The sequence below is a fragment of the Puma concolor genome, chromosome C1, assembly GCF_028749965.1.
Source record: "Puma concolor isolate L17-30 chromosome C1, mPumCon1.1.hap2, whole genome shotgun sequence".
Taxonomy (NCBI): domain Eukaryota; kingdom Metazoa; phylum Chordata; class Mammalia; order Carnivora; family Felidae; genus Puma; species Puma concolor.
In genome coordinates, this window is record NC_141674.1 from 90,301,525 (window position 1) to 90,320,170 (window position 18,646).

An 18,646-nucleotide genomic window follows, 5' to 3' on the forward strand; every position below is an offset into this window, starting at 1 on the left:
TTGTCTGGTACATAATTTTAAATCGTAAAATGTAAATTTCATGAGGAAATTTTTTCTCTGAATCAGACTGAACAGGAATAATTTCCTAGTGGAAGATTAAAAAAAAAAAAAAAGAAGATAAATTAAATAAAAGCCAAACATCTAAAGGAGGTAAATACGTTAAAAAAAGTGAAAACAGAGCATTGGCAAGACAGAATTAATGTCCACAGCTTCAGTGTCAAAAAGAAATATGGGAAAGAATTAACAATACATGAAGCATGAATATAAACCACCTGAAACAAATGTTCGACAAGAGGATAAATGGAACATGAAACACCCTGTCCTTAGCCTCAGAGATAGAGACAATAATTGAGAAGATTATGCTTTGTGATCCACTGTGATAAATTCTATTGACAGAGACAAAAGAATGGTCATGGAGCAGAAACAAAACCTCAACTTCAGATATGGCATTTTAAATTGAATGACCAATTTAAACCTTAAAACCACTTAGGTATGCTTGAATTTACAGTTTATAACGCTAAGGAAAATTTAAAAGTGTGGTTGCACTTAATACTTTATGGAAGATTTTTATATATACATCTGTTGAATATGTGCATCACCAACCTTTTTCTTAAGAAATAATTGATGCAGATTTTAACCCTGACTGTAAATGATGGTTTAATAGTTAATGTTCTATAATCTTTTAAAGAGACTAAAAGGGAAATTTTGAATTACTGCTATTGTAAGAATATAATTTTTTATCTATCCCACTTTTTTTTCTTTTTCATAAGTGATTGCAAGTTTCAATCAACTGTTACACGTATAGGGAGGATTAAAAATCTTACACATTCCAGCTCAAACACACCAATCTATAGAAGCTTGGGACTGGAAGTATTTAGATACAAAAATAATTGTTAGAGCATGTAAAAAAATGATATTCACATAAATGTGAAATGATTTTTAAATCATTTAAGGCAAAGCAAAAATTCTCTTATGCTTAAATGCTTTAATAAATAAATAGTACATCCAATTTAATTTTAACCTATGTTCTAAGAACAGAAATATGGAAATGAACAAAAGTAAAAACAGGAATGCAATATAGTTCCCAAGTGGAAGGTTATATAAAGGTGGAAACATAAAAAAAAATACAAATTGAATTCGATTTGATAAATTCTCATGTTGCCAAGGGAGCAAAGGAAGGTAACATTCTGAGACATGAGGGTAAGTTCTCAAATGATGGTGTAAGTTAGCAGGAAGTCTATTATAGTAGACTATAGAGGTCAATGTGGTGTGAAACAGTGTGAAGGAAGAGGCGTGAAGCATAACAGTCATATTAAGATGTGTTGTGAGATAGCACTGCAGCCTCAAATAGGCATAACTACAATGAGGTTTTGCTTGCAGGACAATAACATCAAACTATAGACTTTTATTCCTGAAAGCGGAGAATCCCATATAAAATGTTTAATTAAGAAACATATATATTTTATGCTTTAAAGGGATTATGCTTGGGGGATCCTTGAAAATTTGGCTGGTAATATTTCCAGAGAACAGAGAGACTAAATATTATATCATTAAAATTTATTATTATAGCTCTTTAATACTTGATACTATGTAGTTGTTTTACATTTATAATTACATGTAAATTATGTTATATTATAAATAACATAGATTATTATAAGTATTAAGTAATTTTGAATATTTAATCTCTGCCAGAAAAGTGTAATAGTAATGAAAGAAGAACACAAATCTCAAATGATTTGAGACACACTTACAATCGCATCCAGTCTTCAGGGAATACCCTTCTTACTGATTTGTAGTTTTGTGTATTTCTCATGTAAGTCTTTCCAGGGATTTTATTCCTCTTTTAATTACCACCTACCATGTATCTAGAACAACCTAAGCTCTTGGAATAAAATGGTCAGACAGAAAGGGTCTCTGTCCTCAAAAAACTTATAGCAATGTGTGATATTAAAGAGAACATGCCAAGACTTCTGTAGCTGAGGGCCTTGGAGAATAATCATAATTTTTCTGTGTGTTGATAATGTCATCATTGGAAAGCTGGTAGATCTAAACAGGCATATCTGCTTGGACACAAGTGGACAAATAATTGTTTCAAGGTACATGTGTCTGGTACAGGCTTTCTTTTGAACCTTGAAGATTAGTCCCCTGGAAAAAAAAATAACTAAGAAGATTAATTTAAAAATTCAAAATGATATGTTAAGAAATAAGACAAGGTTTATAACTTACATAGGTAATTCCTTTCAAAAACACTAACTGCAAAGGAAAAGAAGCATCAAGCTTATTTTTTTTCTTCAACATTTATTTATTTTTGGGACAGACAGAGACAGAGCATGAACGGGGGAGGGGCAGAGAGAGAGGGAGTCACAGAATCGCAAACAGGCTCCAGGCTCTGAGCCATCAGCCCAGAGCCTGACGCGGGGCTCGAACTCACTGACCGCGAGATCGTGACTTGGCTGAAGTCGGACGCTCAACCGACTGCACCACGCAGGCGCCCCTACATCAAGCTTATTTTTAAATTTTTTTTTTTCAACATTTATTTATTTTTGGGACAGAGAGAGACAGAGCATGAACGGGGGAGGGGCAGAGAGAGAGGGAGACACAGAATCGGAAACAGGCTCCAGGCTCCGAGCCATCAGCCCAGAGCCTGACGCGGGGCTCGAACTCACGGACCGCGAGATCGTGACCTGGCTGAAGTCGGACGCTTAACCGACTGCGCCACCCAGGGGCCCCAAGCTTATTTTTAAATAGATAGAAATTCTTAGTTTATGTTTCAAAGAATTCACAGAAAAATAAAATGGTACAATGAGAAAATACACATGATTTACTTTCAGCACATACACAAGGTCAATACATTTCATCCAAAACACAGTATGCATTATACTATGCCCAATACCAAAGCCACGTAGGAGCTAACATAGTGCTTTCTCGATAAATTGACTGAATATTACAATAATTACTTCATAATTCTGATCCACCGGGATTTTAAAGAGCATTGAATTATGGTTTGTTGTATTTGATTTCCAAAACACTGGCTTAGTAATGCATGTATGATATATAAATAAACCTGTGGAAATGTTCCATTTGGAGTTAAATTCTAACCTTCCTTCATGCCCTATGCTCAAATTCAAAACAGAGAATGGGCCAATTATAAGTTTTGGTGACTGCATACTGGACATTTTTGGAGGGGATTACATTGGGATATAGCTAGATCCTAAGGCAAGAGAGAATTGAGGGGAAAAAAAACCCCTAAAAATCTGAGTTGGAAACTAGCATCATTTCAGGGAAGAAGAAAGAAGATGCTATGAATAGCTAACTATGAAGTACCCTTATGATTTTTCCATGACTATTCCTGAGTAGCATAGTGCTGCCTTACTTTAAGCAATGTTACCTGAACAAGGGCAGGTATTACCTATTTATAATGGAAGAAGGGAAGAGAGGCTTCATCACTTTCTCATTTCTTCATGTCTAATAATGTTGAATATAGACCCCTGTCTTGTTAGCTGTGCTATAAATGGGATAACGATTTACAGGCAAACTTATTAGCTCTTTGGAGTATTTTAAAATTTACTTTCTATATCCTAATTTCAGACTTTACTGAAACAGGACTACTACGGTTTGTTGCTTGCCTGAAACATTACTCACTTGGTGAGATAAAAATAAAAAATTTGTTTGAATGTCACAAAGCACTAGGTCACAAGGAATCTAAGCTGTTTGCTATAAGAAAGACAGTTATCTCATATAGTTACGATTTGAATATATTGAGTAGTGACCTACTTTTTTTTTGAAGTAACAGAAGTATCTGTATTTTCCTTCATTATCCCTCTAGAATTAGTGTTGTGAGCTGCAAACTACACTGTCACTCAAGTGACAAAATACATTATCTTCAAGATCATTCTTGGTCATTTATTTTGCAGATGACAGAAAAGGATTCATGGTTATTTGTGGTAGCCATATCCTACCTTCTATTTTCTCATTTCTGCACACAAACCTCATGCCTTTCATTATTTCATCTTCAAAGAAAGCTATTCAATACAAGCCATCTTTACAGATGAAACTAACAACCTCTTCCTTAATTTTAATTGTTCTGATGAATTCCTTCTAAAAGAGAACCACTAAATTTTGTTTTTGTTTATTCTTAGTAATATGTCTATAATTTGAATGAGAAAAAAATTATTCATACATTTATGAAATTACTATTATTATTAATCACAGGGTTTTAAAAATTAGACTCTAGTTTGGTGAGTAAATTCCTCATAAAGTATATTTGTTAAGGCTTTTATATCAGAAGATAATTCAAGATTTGCAATTTTCACCCTTCATTTTCATTACCCCATTCCAGTATTGCAATAGTCATTTAAACTGACTTTTAAAAGGCCGTTCAAGCTGATCAGTTAGCACATAAATGTTCTTTAATGATTTCCTGTTTGTTTTGCATGCAATATTCCTCAATCTAGAGCTAGACTGACAGAAGAAATACCTAAAGTAATTTATGAGATGAATGAAGATTTTCTAACTGATTCACTAAACAAGCACACTCAGATTATTAAAGGGATGGTGTATTCTGGCTTCAAAGGTCTATGTTATTTCATACTGCTTTCCTCACAAACCAGGAAATCTATGAATAGCTTTTTTTCTGTCACAGCCCCAAATCCTAATATTTTAGGATTCCATGTGTATTTGCAGTTATATAATCCAAATTAGAGAAGGAAAGGATAAAAAGTAATTTCAATATCTACTATCAAGTATTATACTAATTTCTTTATATGGGTTAATTTATTTAAACCTCAGCATGAAAGGACATGGTGAAATTGAGACATTCAGATTTTTGCTGTCATCACTGCCAAAAAAATATTTTTAAAGAATTTTTTTTTCCTCATGGCCTAATGTGTTTTAGGTTTGGAAAATAATTTTGAAATAGTAACTAATTTATTCAAAATAACAGTTAATGAGAACTGGATGAATAAACACCAAGAATTATCTATGTCCTGATGATTCAAAGGTAAGAGAGATACTCATACTCTTCTAATTCTCAACAAGGTTGTATTCTCTCAATAATGAATGTCCTATTTTAAAAACATGTAAATTATATTTTGGTGTGAATGTGTGTGTGTGTCAATGAGAGAGAAAGAGAGAGAGCAAGAGATGGATGAACAATTTTATGTATCCTTTTATATTCCATTCATAATTTAGAGAAAATGAGATCAAATAAATGTATGTTATTGCAGATAACTGGTATTTCATTCTTTTTTCTCTCCAAGAAAGGTTTCTTTGCCTCACTTTTTATTAGATTAAGTGAAGACTTTGACATATAAAATGGGTGGAGTGCTCCCTCCATAATTTAAAAATGAAAAGCCAATTTTAGGACTGGTTATCAAATGGAAGTTGAGTTTTTCCACAGAGAATAGGTAACTGATAAACCACACAGTTTCCAGGATCACCTCCGAAAGGCAGTTGAGGCCTTTAAATTCTGAGTTGTGATTAATAGGAGATGAGGGTGTGATTTCTATAGTTGCCCTCTAGAGGCCTGTTCTTGAAATTCTTTGACAGATAATTTTATAGTTCTCTCATATTTATTACCCCACTTCAGAATAAGTTCCAAGTGTCTTCCATAGCATATGAGAAATGGAATGTGGAGGTGAGTTCAGAGAATGGAAGGAAAATCTGTGAGTAATAGACCAAACCTTCTATTTATTTTCCTCAAGAAAACAAGTAGACAGACACCCAGAACTTCATGATGGTTACAGGAATAACTCCAGTTTCTGAAGAGTTCAGCTACCTCTGGTCCTTATCTTCTGCCCATTAACTCTTATCCCTTCTGGTGAAATATGCTTTTTCTAAACTGCGACAGCTGATTGAATTACCTATATAGGTAGCTGCCTGTGAAGAAGTTCTTTTCTCCCCTTTTTCCAGGCTCACATATCTTGTGGTGAATGGCTTAAGAACTGCCTAGTGGTATGTTCCACTAAATATGGATGTATTACAGTGAAATGTGAATTTTCTCCTCTAAATCCCTATACTATAATTGATTAAAAATCTTCATCTAAGAGATAATTCTGCTTTGAAGAAATGGGTGTTATTTAATATGCCAAGCTCCCTGATCACCTATTCTGGGACTTTGTCCTGATAACTAACCTTTATATCTCCATCATTTTTATCTTCTATTTCTATAATGGATAATTCCTATACTATTAAAAATAACATTTCCCATAAAAGAAACTTGATTTCTCTATTTTTATTTAATTTCTATTTTGTATCCTTACTATACCTTGCACACAATTTAATGAAAATAGTTGGCTTTATTAGAAAGCTTTACTTTTTCACTTCTCTTTTGTGCTCTGCTGAGGGGCCTACCTTAATCTTAACCTCTATCTATAATCTTCCCCATGAGCACACAATGAATGCCTACAATAGGCCTGTGAGTAGACAAATCAGTGAATATCAATGGAAAGTATTAAACATCAATTCAGATATTTAAAGTAAAAAAAAATGTACTAAGACTACACACCCATGGGATGATACCTAGCAATCTAACAAATGTGTAACTGGAGTCCCAGAAGAGAAGGGAAAAAGAACAAATTTTTAAAAAGTAATGCCCCAAGTTCTTTCCAAATTTGATGAAAAGTATACATCCACACTCTAAGCCATTAAACAGACTCCAAGTAGAATAAATATAAAGAAAGAAATAGACATATTGAAATCAAATTGCTAACAAAGCAGTGATAAAATTTTTTTTAAAAACTTAAAAAATATACACACTATATCGGGGCGCCTGGGTGGTGCAGTCGGTTAAGCGTCCGACTTCAGCCAGGTCACGATCTCGTGGTCCGTGAGTTCGAGCCCCGCGTCAGGCTCTGGGCTGATGGCTCGGAGCCTGGAGCCTGCTTCCGATTCTGTGTCTCCCTCTCTCTGCCCCTCCCCCGTTCATGCTCTGTCTCTCTCTGTCCCAAAAATAAAAATAAACATTGAAAAAAAAATATACACACTATATAAACAGAACACAGAATGACAGAAAATTTCTCATCAGAAACTAAGAAAATCAGAAAATGAAGTTACTTCCTCAAGGTGGTAAAAGAAAAAAAAAAACTGTCAACCTAGATTTCTATACTAGCTAACATGTTTTTAAAAATAAGGGCAAAATGAAGACATTTTAAGACCAACCACACTACACAAATAATATAACAGCTATCATCATCATCATCATCATCATCATCATCATCACTTACAATACTATTTGCTGGAGAAGACACACAGCAACAGGAACTCTAATTGTTTGCAAAATAATACAGCTGTTTAGAAGTCATTTGGCAGTTTCTGACAAACCTAAACACAGTTTAATATACAATTAGGATCCTAAGTATTTATCCAAGTTATTTGAAAACTATGTCCACACAAAAGTCAGCATGGAATTGTTTACATCTTCATAATTGCCCAAAACTGATGAAAGCAAGAGCAAGAAATAAATGAAGTAGTATTGGATTTTATTCTGAAGTATAACATAAGTACCCATATGTTCACATTGATATAAATAAATGAATAAATAAATGAACTGGAGAGAATGTACAAATTTCTCATGAAGACAATTTTAAATAATTGAATAATTTCCCAATCTTTAAGTGTGGATTTCACTCCAACAAGTACAGTATTGAAAGGAGGAATATATTATTTTTACAGTAGAGAAGCATACCATATATTACCTGAACAAAGTGATTAAAGTTAACATCAGTAGTGGTATTATTGTTAATAAATATTCTTGAAAAACATCAGACAAATCACAAATAAAGAACAATCTATAAAATTCATGATCAGTCCTTCTCAAAACTGTCAATGTCATTAAAAACAATGAAAGTCTCAGAAACTTACTGCTAAGAGATGCCAAGAGATATAATGACTAATGGTATACTTGATAAGATCCAGGACAGAAAAAGGATATTAAGTAAATACTAAGGGTATCTGAACAAACTATGAACTTTAGTTAATATTAATCTATTAATACTGTCTCATTAATTTGAACAAATTTGTCATAATATGTAAATTGTTAGTAACAGAACATGCTGGTTATTTGTTATACAGCAGCTCTCTGTATTACCTTAATTTTTCTGTAAATCTAAACTACTTTAAAATACAAAGTTATCAAAATAATATAAGGAAATGAATATATATGTAAGCACTAAGAGAAACTCAAGAAAACTTGAGTATAATATATTAATATGAGATAAAGCAAACACTTCAGAAGAAGGAATACTCTAGGGGCAACTGGTTTAAGTGCCTGACTGCTGTTTTCTGACTCATGATCTCAAAGTTCATGAATTGGAGCCCCACACCAGGCTCTGCACTTATAGTGCTTGGGATTCTCTCTCTCTCTCTCTCTCTCTCTCTCTGCCCCTACTCCGCTCACACTGTCTCTATCTCAAAATAAATAAATAAACTTAAAAAAAGAATACTTAGTACTTGAATATGTACTAACCTAATAAGAGAGCTTCAAAATACCTAAAACAGAAAACTATAGAAGTACAAGGAAAAATAACAAAATATACAAATACAGTAATAGATTTTGATATCTCTCTTAGTAACTAACATAACAAGTAAAAAAAAAAAGCACAAAACAGTAAGTCTACAGAATGACCAAAAAAAAAACCATTATCACTAAAACTGATCATATACCCCTGAAATATTAGGATATACTTTATTTTGAGCTGCATAAGAAATAGTCTGTAAAGGAGACTATACTCATGGTCATAAAACAAGCTTTGATGAATTAAAAACACTGAAATTAATCAGTGTAAGTTCTTTGCCCATATGGAATCAAAATATAAATCAGTAACAGAAAAGTATACAGAAAATTGCAAAATAATCAATACATTTTTAAGAAATCCATGTTTAATATGTCATAATAAAAATAACCAGTGACGTTAGAAAATATATTGATATGAATTAAGAAGAAAAGACAATACATCAAAATGTGCAAGATAAAGTCAAGTGGTACTTAAAGAGAAATTTATATCATTAAATACTTACATTAGAAGGAAAAAGAATAAGGTCTCAATTCAATTAACTATGCATATACTTTAAAAAGCCAGTAAAGAACAAATTAGCTCCTTAGAGGCAGGAATAAGGAAACAGCAATGGCAAATGTAGAGATAATTAAGAGAAAATCAAAATAGAAAAAAGAAAAATCTGGGGTGCCTGGATGGCTCAGTTGGTTTGGGCTTCTGGCTCTTGATTTTGGCTCAGGTTATGACTTCACAGCATCGGGCTTCATGCTGACAGTGCAGACCCTGCTTGGGATTCTCTCTCCCTTTCCCTCTCCCTCTCCCCTGGTTGTACTCTCTCTGTCTCAACTCAAAATAAATAAATTGTTAAAACATTTAAAAAAGAAAAAGCAAAATCTGCATTCACAAAGAAACTGGTAAAATTGATAGCTATCCAGCTAAATTGATCTATTAAAAATGAAGAAAGAAACCCAAATTATCATTATCAGGCATGAAAGAAAAGACATCACTCTAGATCCAACAGACATTAAAAATATAATAGGGGTGGCTGGGTGGCTTAGTCAGTTGGGCAACCGACTTCGGCTCAGGTCGTGATCTCACGGTTTGTGAGTTTGAGCCCCGTGTCGGGCTCTGTGCTGACAGCTCAGAGCCTGGAGCCTACTTTGGATTCTGTGTCTCCCTCTCTCTCTGCCCCTCCCCCACTCATTCTCTGTCTCTCTCTGTCTCATAAATAAACATTAAAAAATATAATAAATGTATATTATGAACAATTTTAAAATCAAATGATTAGATGGAAGATGCAAGTTCCTTAAAGTCCTACACTATGAAAGTTTCCTCAAGAAGCAATAGTCACAATTGCCTACATCAACTAAAGAAACAGACTTCATATGTAACAATCTACTCACATAGAAAATCTCAGGCACAGATCACTTTAATGATCGATTAATTATACCAAATATTTGAGGAAGAAATACATCTGTTTTTTTTAAAGTTTTTATAAATTATAGAAGAGGAAGGAACATTTCCCAATGAATTTTAGGATGTGACCATTACCATAATAACAAAGTCTAGTGAAGCCATTATAAAAAAATGTATACTTAACACTGATACCCATTGTGAACACAGATGCAAAAATCCTACACTAAATAGTAAGGAATCAAATCTATCCATGTGTTAAAAAGATAATCATCAGGTATAAGTAGAATTTATCCCAGATATGCAAGACTGACATTTGGAAACCATTCTATGTAATTCAATTTATTAAAACAATAAAAGGAAAAACCTAAAAATCATATCAACAGATATTAAAAAGCATTTAAAAATTCAACATGGTAAAATCTTACCAAATTAGAAATGAAAGAGCATTTCTAAAGCTGGCAAAGGGAAACCATGAAAAATCCACAGCTTATTTCATTCTTAATAATGAAAGATGAATGTTTTTCTCCTAAGATTAGGAACAAGGCAATGTTGTTTACTATCTATTTTTATTTATCATTAAACTCAGTTTCTAGTAAGTAGAGAAATGGAAAAGAATTAGAAAATAAAAAGAAAAGCATAGATATCAAAAGGTAAGATGTACTTTTGTTTATTATATGATCACATATATAGAAAACAACAATGAATCTTTTAAAAGCTACTGTAAGGGGTGCCTGGGTGGCTCAGTTGGTTGGGCGTCTGACTTCAGCTCAGGTCACAATCTCATGATTCATGAGTTGGAGCTCTGAATCAGTCTGTGTGCTGATAGCTCAGAGTCTGGAGCCTGCTTTGGATTCTTTGTCTCCCTCTCTCTCTCTGCCCCTCCCCTGCTCATGATCTGTCTCTCTGTCTCAAAAATAAATAAACATTAAATTTTTTTTTAAACAAAGTTACTATAATACATTAGTTTACAAAGTTTATTAGACTGAAGGTCAATATTTATTTATTTATTTATTTATTTATTTATTTATTTATTTTAGAGAGAGAGAGAGTATGTGAGCAGGGGACAGGGGCAGAGGGAGGAAGGGAGGGAGAATGAAAGAGTGAAAGAGAGAGAGAGAGAGAGAGAGAGAGAGAGAATGAATCTCAAGTAGGCTCCATGCTCATTGTAGAACCTGAAGCGGGGCTCAATCCCAGGACCCTGGGATCATGACCTGAGCCAAATTAAGTCATACACTCAACTGACAGAGTGCCCCTGAAAGTCAATATTTAAAAATTAAATGTTTTATCTAAATATTATCAATAAAATTTAGAACATTAAAATACCATATGGATAGCATCAAACAGAATACCTAAAGTGAAATTTAAAAATATACATATATATGTAAGGCTTATATACAAAAAACTACTAGACATTGTTGAAGGAAATTTAACAAGACTCAAAGGAAATTTCTACTATGATACTGTATTAAATATTTCAACATTTTAAAGATCTCAATTTTCCCAAAAATTATCTGCAGTTTCAAATAAATCAAAATCAAAATTCCAGTGTGTGTGTGTGTGTGTGTGTGTGTGTGTGTTGTGTGTGTGTGTGTGTACATGCGTGTTTGAATGGGTTTTGGTAGAAATTGATAAGCTGACCTAAAAATATATATGTAAGAGTGATGTACATGGAATAACTGAAACAACAAAATAGTTTTTAAACAGAACAAAGGCGAGGAGAACTCTGTTTTAAAGACTAACTATAGGAGTGCCTGGGTCGCTCAGTCGTTTGAGTATTCAACTCTTGATTTAGGCTCAGGTCATGATCCCAGGGTCATGGGATCCAGCCCCACATCAGGCTTTTCCCTGAGATGGTGCCTACTTAAGATTCTCTCTCCCTCTGCCCCTCTTTCCTACTCATGCATGGGTGCTCTCTTTCTCAAAAAACACAAAAATAAAAATAAAGGTTTACTACAAAGCTATAGTAACCAAGAGTGAGTCATTAAAACCCAGAAATGCATAAACTTTAGTGAATGAATTTTATTCTATGAAAAATATACCTCAATATAATAAATTCACCAATGGAGTGGAGTCCAGATATAAATCCATCGATTTTTGATAACTGTTCCAAAGTAATTCAAAGGGGATGGAATAATCTTGGAAAATGTGTCTATTTCCAATATGATGGGTATTAGCAGATAGGTCTTTTTGGAGGTTATTAGATGACCATGAAGGTGGAGCCCTCGTGAGGATATTAGTGTCTATATAAGAAGGGGAAGAGGCCATTTTCTCTTTTTCTTTGCCCTCTGGGGATACAGGGAGAAGGTAGTTGTCCATAAGGTAGGAAGAGGGCCTCATCAATAACTGAATATGCCAGTACTTTGATGATGGACTTCCCAGCCTCTAGAACTATGAGAAATAAATGTGTTAAGCCACCCGGTCTATGGTTTATTATAGTAGCCTGAGCTAGGATACTTACCTTTATAAAGGTACTCTTTATAAAAAAAAGAACTTGAAAACTGATTAGAGACTTAAATGTAAAAGCTAAATCCATAAAGATTCTAGAAGACTACAGGAGGAAATGAGACTTTGATTAGGGGAATAATTCTTCAAACAAAAAGAATATGAACCATATATAGAAAAAATGGAAAAAGTGTACAGATTGAACAACAAAACTTTAAAAATGTGTTTGTACCATTGTTAAAAAAAAGTGAAAATCAAGATACAGACCAGAAGAATAATTGGTATTTATTTATATTTACATAATATATATTTATGTTTATAAAAATTTATATCTGGATAATACAACTAAATAATAATAATAAAGCAAGGTATAATATGCATAAAAACTCCAAGAGACACTTAAATCAAAAATAAAATTCAATGGTCAATGAAGTCCATTATAAGTGGCTCATTATTATTAGTTGTTAGAAAATGCAAACTAAAATCAATGAGAGACCACCTCCCACTAGAATAGCTAAAATTAAAAAGATTGGGAATACCAATATTAACAAGAATGCTAAGCAAATGAGACTGTCATACACCAGGCATGCAAATGCAACATGGAACAGTCACTTTAGAAAATAGTACACTGGTTTCGGGGCACCTGGGTGGCTCAGTTGGTTAAGCATCTGACTTTGGCTCAGGTCATGATCTCATGGTTTGTGGGTCTGAGCCCTGCTTTGGGCTCTGTGCTGACAGCTCACAGTCTGGAGCCTGCTCTGGATTCTGTCTGTCTGTGTGTCTCTCTCTCTGTCCCTTCCTGCTTGTGCTCTTTCTCTCAAAAATAAACATTAAAAAATGTAAAAAAAAAATAGTATATTGGTTTCTGACATAATTAAACATACATTTCCTCTGTCACTCAACAATCTACTCCTAGATATTTACCCAAGAGAAAAGAAAACAAAGGCCCATGTAATGATTTGTATGCAAACGTTCATAGCAGCTATTTCTTAAGAGCTCAAAGCTGGAAAGAATCTAAATGTCCATCAAATGGTGAATGGATAAGCACATTGTTATATACTTACAATGAAATACAACCTGATAAAAATGAGTGAGCTGCTGATGCAAACCACAACATAGCTGAATCTTAAAAGCATTATGCTATATGAATAAAGACAGACACAAATGATTACATACTGTTCTGTGCCATTTATCTAAAATTCCAGAAAAGACAAAATTATAGTGGGGCAAAGCAAATCAGTGGTTGCTAAGTGTTGGGTTTAGGGGAGGGTCTTAATTGCAAAGGCCCATGAGGGAATTTTTGAAAGCGCAGGAAATGTTCTGTAGCTTGATTGTGACAGTGTGATATAAAACCATATTCATTTGTCAAAACCCATCAAAGTATAAACTTTAGTAAATGAATTCTATAGTATGAAAAATTATCTTAATAAAGTTGAAAATTTTAAGGATATGCTTAGCAAAGTGCTTACTTTATAGTAGATGCTCAATACATGGGCAGATAAATTACATTTTTATTAGTAGGTTGCAATGGTCTCTTTAAATAGAGGCAGAACTCAATTAGATTTTTAATACTACAGAACGACATCATGAGTCCAACCACTGGTACAATTTGGCTTTAAAAGGAGTTGAACAAAGAACAAGTTCACCCTCTTTCATAATGACTTAATATTTAAATGGGATTTAAGTCATCTTGGATTGTTATATGAAAAGCACAGTCCCTAATGGGTAACAGATTTTACACGTTGGAAAGAAATATTTTCATGCCTTAACTTTTTTCCTGTGCTTTCACAGTTCTGACACCATGAAAATTTCCCAGCCTTTAAATGCCTGCTGCAAACATTAAACTTACTTTGCCAACTAACAACTGAGCAGGAAAGGCATGTTACTGCCCAATGTAATCACCCTTCTTTTCAGTAGCATCAAAATATTTGGAATGCCAGTTGCAGAAAACTATTTAGCAATTATGAAGTGAGTATTGGATCCACGCCATATCATTTTGAGTCGTTCCAGCTCCCTAAAATGGCACCACTTTAGAAAATAGCATTATATCGCTGTGGGTAAGTGAGAATGTTCTGCATCCTCTAACACCTGGGCATAATGGGGGGCAGACTTAACGACCTGTCGCTATATTCCCTTTCCTTCGCTGGTAGACTGTATTCACAACCACTTCTAGTGCTATATTTTCCTGATTTCTAATATCTTCTTGTAAACTTTTAACATGAAGTCTTCTCTCTGATTTGTCATCATTTCCTGAGTTCTACTTAGAAATTTAGCAGAATGTTCACTGTTCAGCACGATTATTATCTCAACATTTTCAAATGGAAATCACCATGTAGATCTTGTTCAAATTTTCTGCTTACCTTATAGAATTCATAGGCTGAGAATTAGGCTGTAGAATTCCTGTCATTGGCAAGCTTCTCTTAATTTTCACGCAGAGGGCAGGAATGAGGGCTCATCTACCACTTTTGTGCTTTCAGAACAGTTCTTCTAGATGATGTTTATTTCTGTGCCCTTTAGGAATTAACGTCCTTCCTCTGGGTCTCTGTGACCCTCTATATACTCCTATATTTCTAGACGTGAGTAGAAAACCAGAACGTACAAAATGTCAGGAAATTGTATCAGGAGTTAAGTATAAATCTCTTGCTGAATTAGTAATTCTACTAAACAATACAAATTTGTCTACTATTTTCTATTTTTAAAATATTTTCAATGTATTATCTTATTTGATTTTCATGAAAACTCTTATGGAAGAAGTAATTATCATCTTCATATAATAGGAAAATTGAGGGATTCAAGGAACTGCCTAGGGCCATCAGGCTCATAAGTAGTGTTGAAGGAAATAGAATCAAATCACTTTATTACAAATCCATGAGTGTTTCACAATATTATGAAAGTGAAATCTAGGTGGAAAAGTAGAGAAATCTCTTCATGTTGTCAAATCCACATGGAGGCTGATTTCAATAATTAGAATAAAGGTAAAAATACATTGTCTTTTTTTTTTTTTTAAACGTTTATTTATCTTTGAGACAGAGAGAGACAGAGCATGAATGGGGGAGGGTCAGAGAGAGAGGGAGACACAGAATCGAAACAGGCTCCAGGCTCTGAGCAGTCAGCACAGAGCCCGACGCGGGGCTCGAACCCACGGACTGCGAGATCACAACCTGAGCCGAAGTGGGACGCTTAACCGACTGAGCCACCCAGGCGCCCCTATATTGTCCTTAATCCAAGGAATTATTCTATATTTTGTTTGTGGTGGTTATTACATGGTTGCATACATTTGCTAAAACTCATCAAGCTGTATACTTAAGTGTTTATATTATATGTAAACTATACTTCAATAAAGTTGACTACATACTACTTCTGAAAAATAGTGATATTTACATTTGCAAATTTTAATATTCTGCATCATTAGTTCATGTAAAAAATAATTGATATGTAAGCATATTGATATGCTTCACTGTCACATACATTATGCAACTATTTTGATGATTTCATATATGAATATTGAATTAAGTAATCATGCTTTGTGAATCAGCTACTTATTATATTGTTTTTTTTTTTTTTTTAACTATACCGGTTTGGGTTTTCTTTTAATATCTATGCTTATAAATTTCTTCAATAAGTTTTAAAAAATACAAATTCTATTATATGAAAAATTCTAAGAGTAAGATTTGCATTTAATACTCTTTAAGTAAAATGTAGCTGACATTTCCAAGAAACAATGATTTAATTCCGCAGATGGTTCACCAAATAATTTACTGTTTTCAGAACAGGATTCTCAAATGCTATTTGCTTGTCTAATAACATTTATCCAACCAACTTGGGAGTTCGCGTAAACATTAAAAAAATAACTTCAGCTTAACTAGAGGAAATGATTTAAAAAATAATGATTGTGGTGATAACCACAATAAGTTCTTCCTTTCTCTTCCAATTGATCGAGTACCTCTACTTACCCAGCAAAGGCTTGGCTCCTGGGTACAAGCACAAGAGCCGGGAAGAAGACGCAAAAGCGTGCGCACGACGTCAGCCGCAGCCGCGCACGACCAGCCGCGCACGACCGGCGCGCAGGACGTCAGCCGCAGCTGCGCCCTCCGCCGCCTGACCCAGAAAAAGCCGATCATGAGCGCCAAGTCCTTTTCCCTGGACTTCAGAACGAGACCCTGGGTGATACGCACTTGGCCGAGTTCCACCAGCTCGAGGGCATTGTGGCTGACCATGATTGCACCCTGGGGCATCTCAGGGCCGTCATGAGGCAGTTCTTCACCAAGCCGGGTATCACCTAGCTATGCTTCAAGCTGTCCTACAGGCCCTGCAGGGAACCCAGCATGTGTTTTGTGTGGTGTTCAGGGATCCCTGAGGCCTGAAGTAGTGGGTGGAGCCCAGAGTTCCCAGGCTCTTTGGTCTCAACATGTTGCTGTCTCTGGGGCTTCCTGACAACCTATGCATCATTGCTTGGGGCCTCTTCCTGGAGCACCTGATGATGATCAACTATGGCATCAATAGTATCCAGGAGCTGGTGGACCACAAGGTAAACCTACAGGTGATGTGCGACAGTCCCCTGTGCCGCCTGAACCTCGAACCGGATTTCCAGGTATGGATGGAATTTGTGGGGCATAGATGAAATTTATAGGGGGCATGCAGAGGAAGGAGAGAGGCATCAGTTTACTAACTTTGGGGCCTATTTGTGATCTATTATTTTCCATCAATCTTTGGATCTAGCCTTTGATCAATACCACAGCTTTGATTACTGTCACTTTCAAGTAAACATTACAAAATTTTTTTAAAATGTTTATTATTTTAGAGAGAGAGAGAGAGCACAAGCAGAGGGGTGGGGGGCAGAGAGAGGAGGGAGGGAAGAGGATCCAAAGTGGCTCTGTGATGATAGCCCGATGGGGGAATAGAACTCACTAATGGTGAGATCACAACCTGAGCCAAAGACAGATGCTTAACCCACTGAGCTACCCAGGCACCCCTTCAAGTGAACATTTAAATTGAGATGTGTGAATCTTCCAGATTTGTCTGCAGTTTCAAAATCATTTTTTGTCCCTTCAAGTTTCTCTGTATTTCCATATAAATTTTAGAGTCACTTATATCTTCAAAAATCTTGCTGGAATTTTACTTAGTATTGCACTGAATCTCAACTGATCAAATTGGGAATCATTTATTTTTTAATGATATTGATGCTTCCAGTTCAAGAGTGTGGTATTTATTTCATTTATTTATAGTTTTTAACATCTGTAACCTGAACATATTTTGTTAGGTTTTTTTTCTGCTGTTTTAATTTTATTTAGTGCTCTGGTAAATGGTATTTATTTTCTTAATTCCAGTTGTTCATTGCAAGTAGGTAGAAATAAAATTGATATTTTTATGTTAACTTTGTATTGTAGGACTTGATAAACTCATGTATTTGTTATAGAAAATTATCTGAGTTTTTCAGATTTTCCACATAGAAAGTAATTTCTTCTGTGAATAGAAAACATTTTACTTCTGTTAAATTCTGTATGCTATTAATTTATTTGACTTGATCATGGCATTGGCTACCATATTTAGTGCAATGTTGAATATGAGTGAAGAGCAAGGGAGAGTGTTCTTGCCTTGTTCCTGATTTAAGGAGAAACCACATAAGCCTTCATAGAAGGTATGATGTTAAAAGTAGGCTAGTGTAGATATCTTCTTAGATGGAGTAACTCCCTTTTATTCCATATTTAACTGAGAGTTTATCATAAATTAATCTTTTTTCAACTGCTTTTCTTTCCATTTATTGATAGGATCTTGAGCTCTTTCTTGTTAGGTCTGTTAATATGATGAATCACATTAATTGATATATAGATTGTTGAACTTGCCTTGAATTATTGGAATAAATTCCATTTTGTTGTGATGTATTATTCTTTCTATTTATTGGTTGAATACACTGGCAAATATTTTTGAGGAGAAAATTTGAATTTTATGTTCATAATAAGTTATTTCTAACGCTGCCAAACTTCTGCCAGGATAGCCCAGAATGACCAAAGAATAAATTTAGATTTACATGGTGGTTATAAGAGATTTGTGTCTTGCTAGGGAGATACCTGTATTTTTACTTCTGAAAAATAACTATCTTGAATTTGCTTTATAGCATTATAATATGTTTTTATTTACTGTGACCAGCAAAATGAATGGTGATTGGAAGGGACGTTGTTTATTTAATACAAGTATTAAGAAGAGGGTTTCTTTATAACTTGCAGGCACACTCGGGATTTTTGCCCCAGTTTTAAAGAATGACAGCAAAAGCACCTTTATCTGACATTTAGGATGAT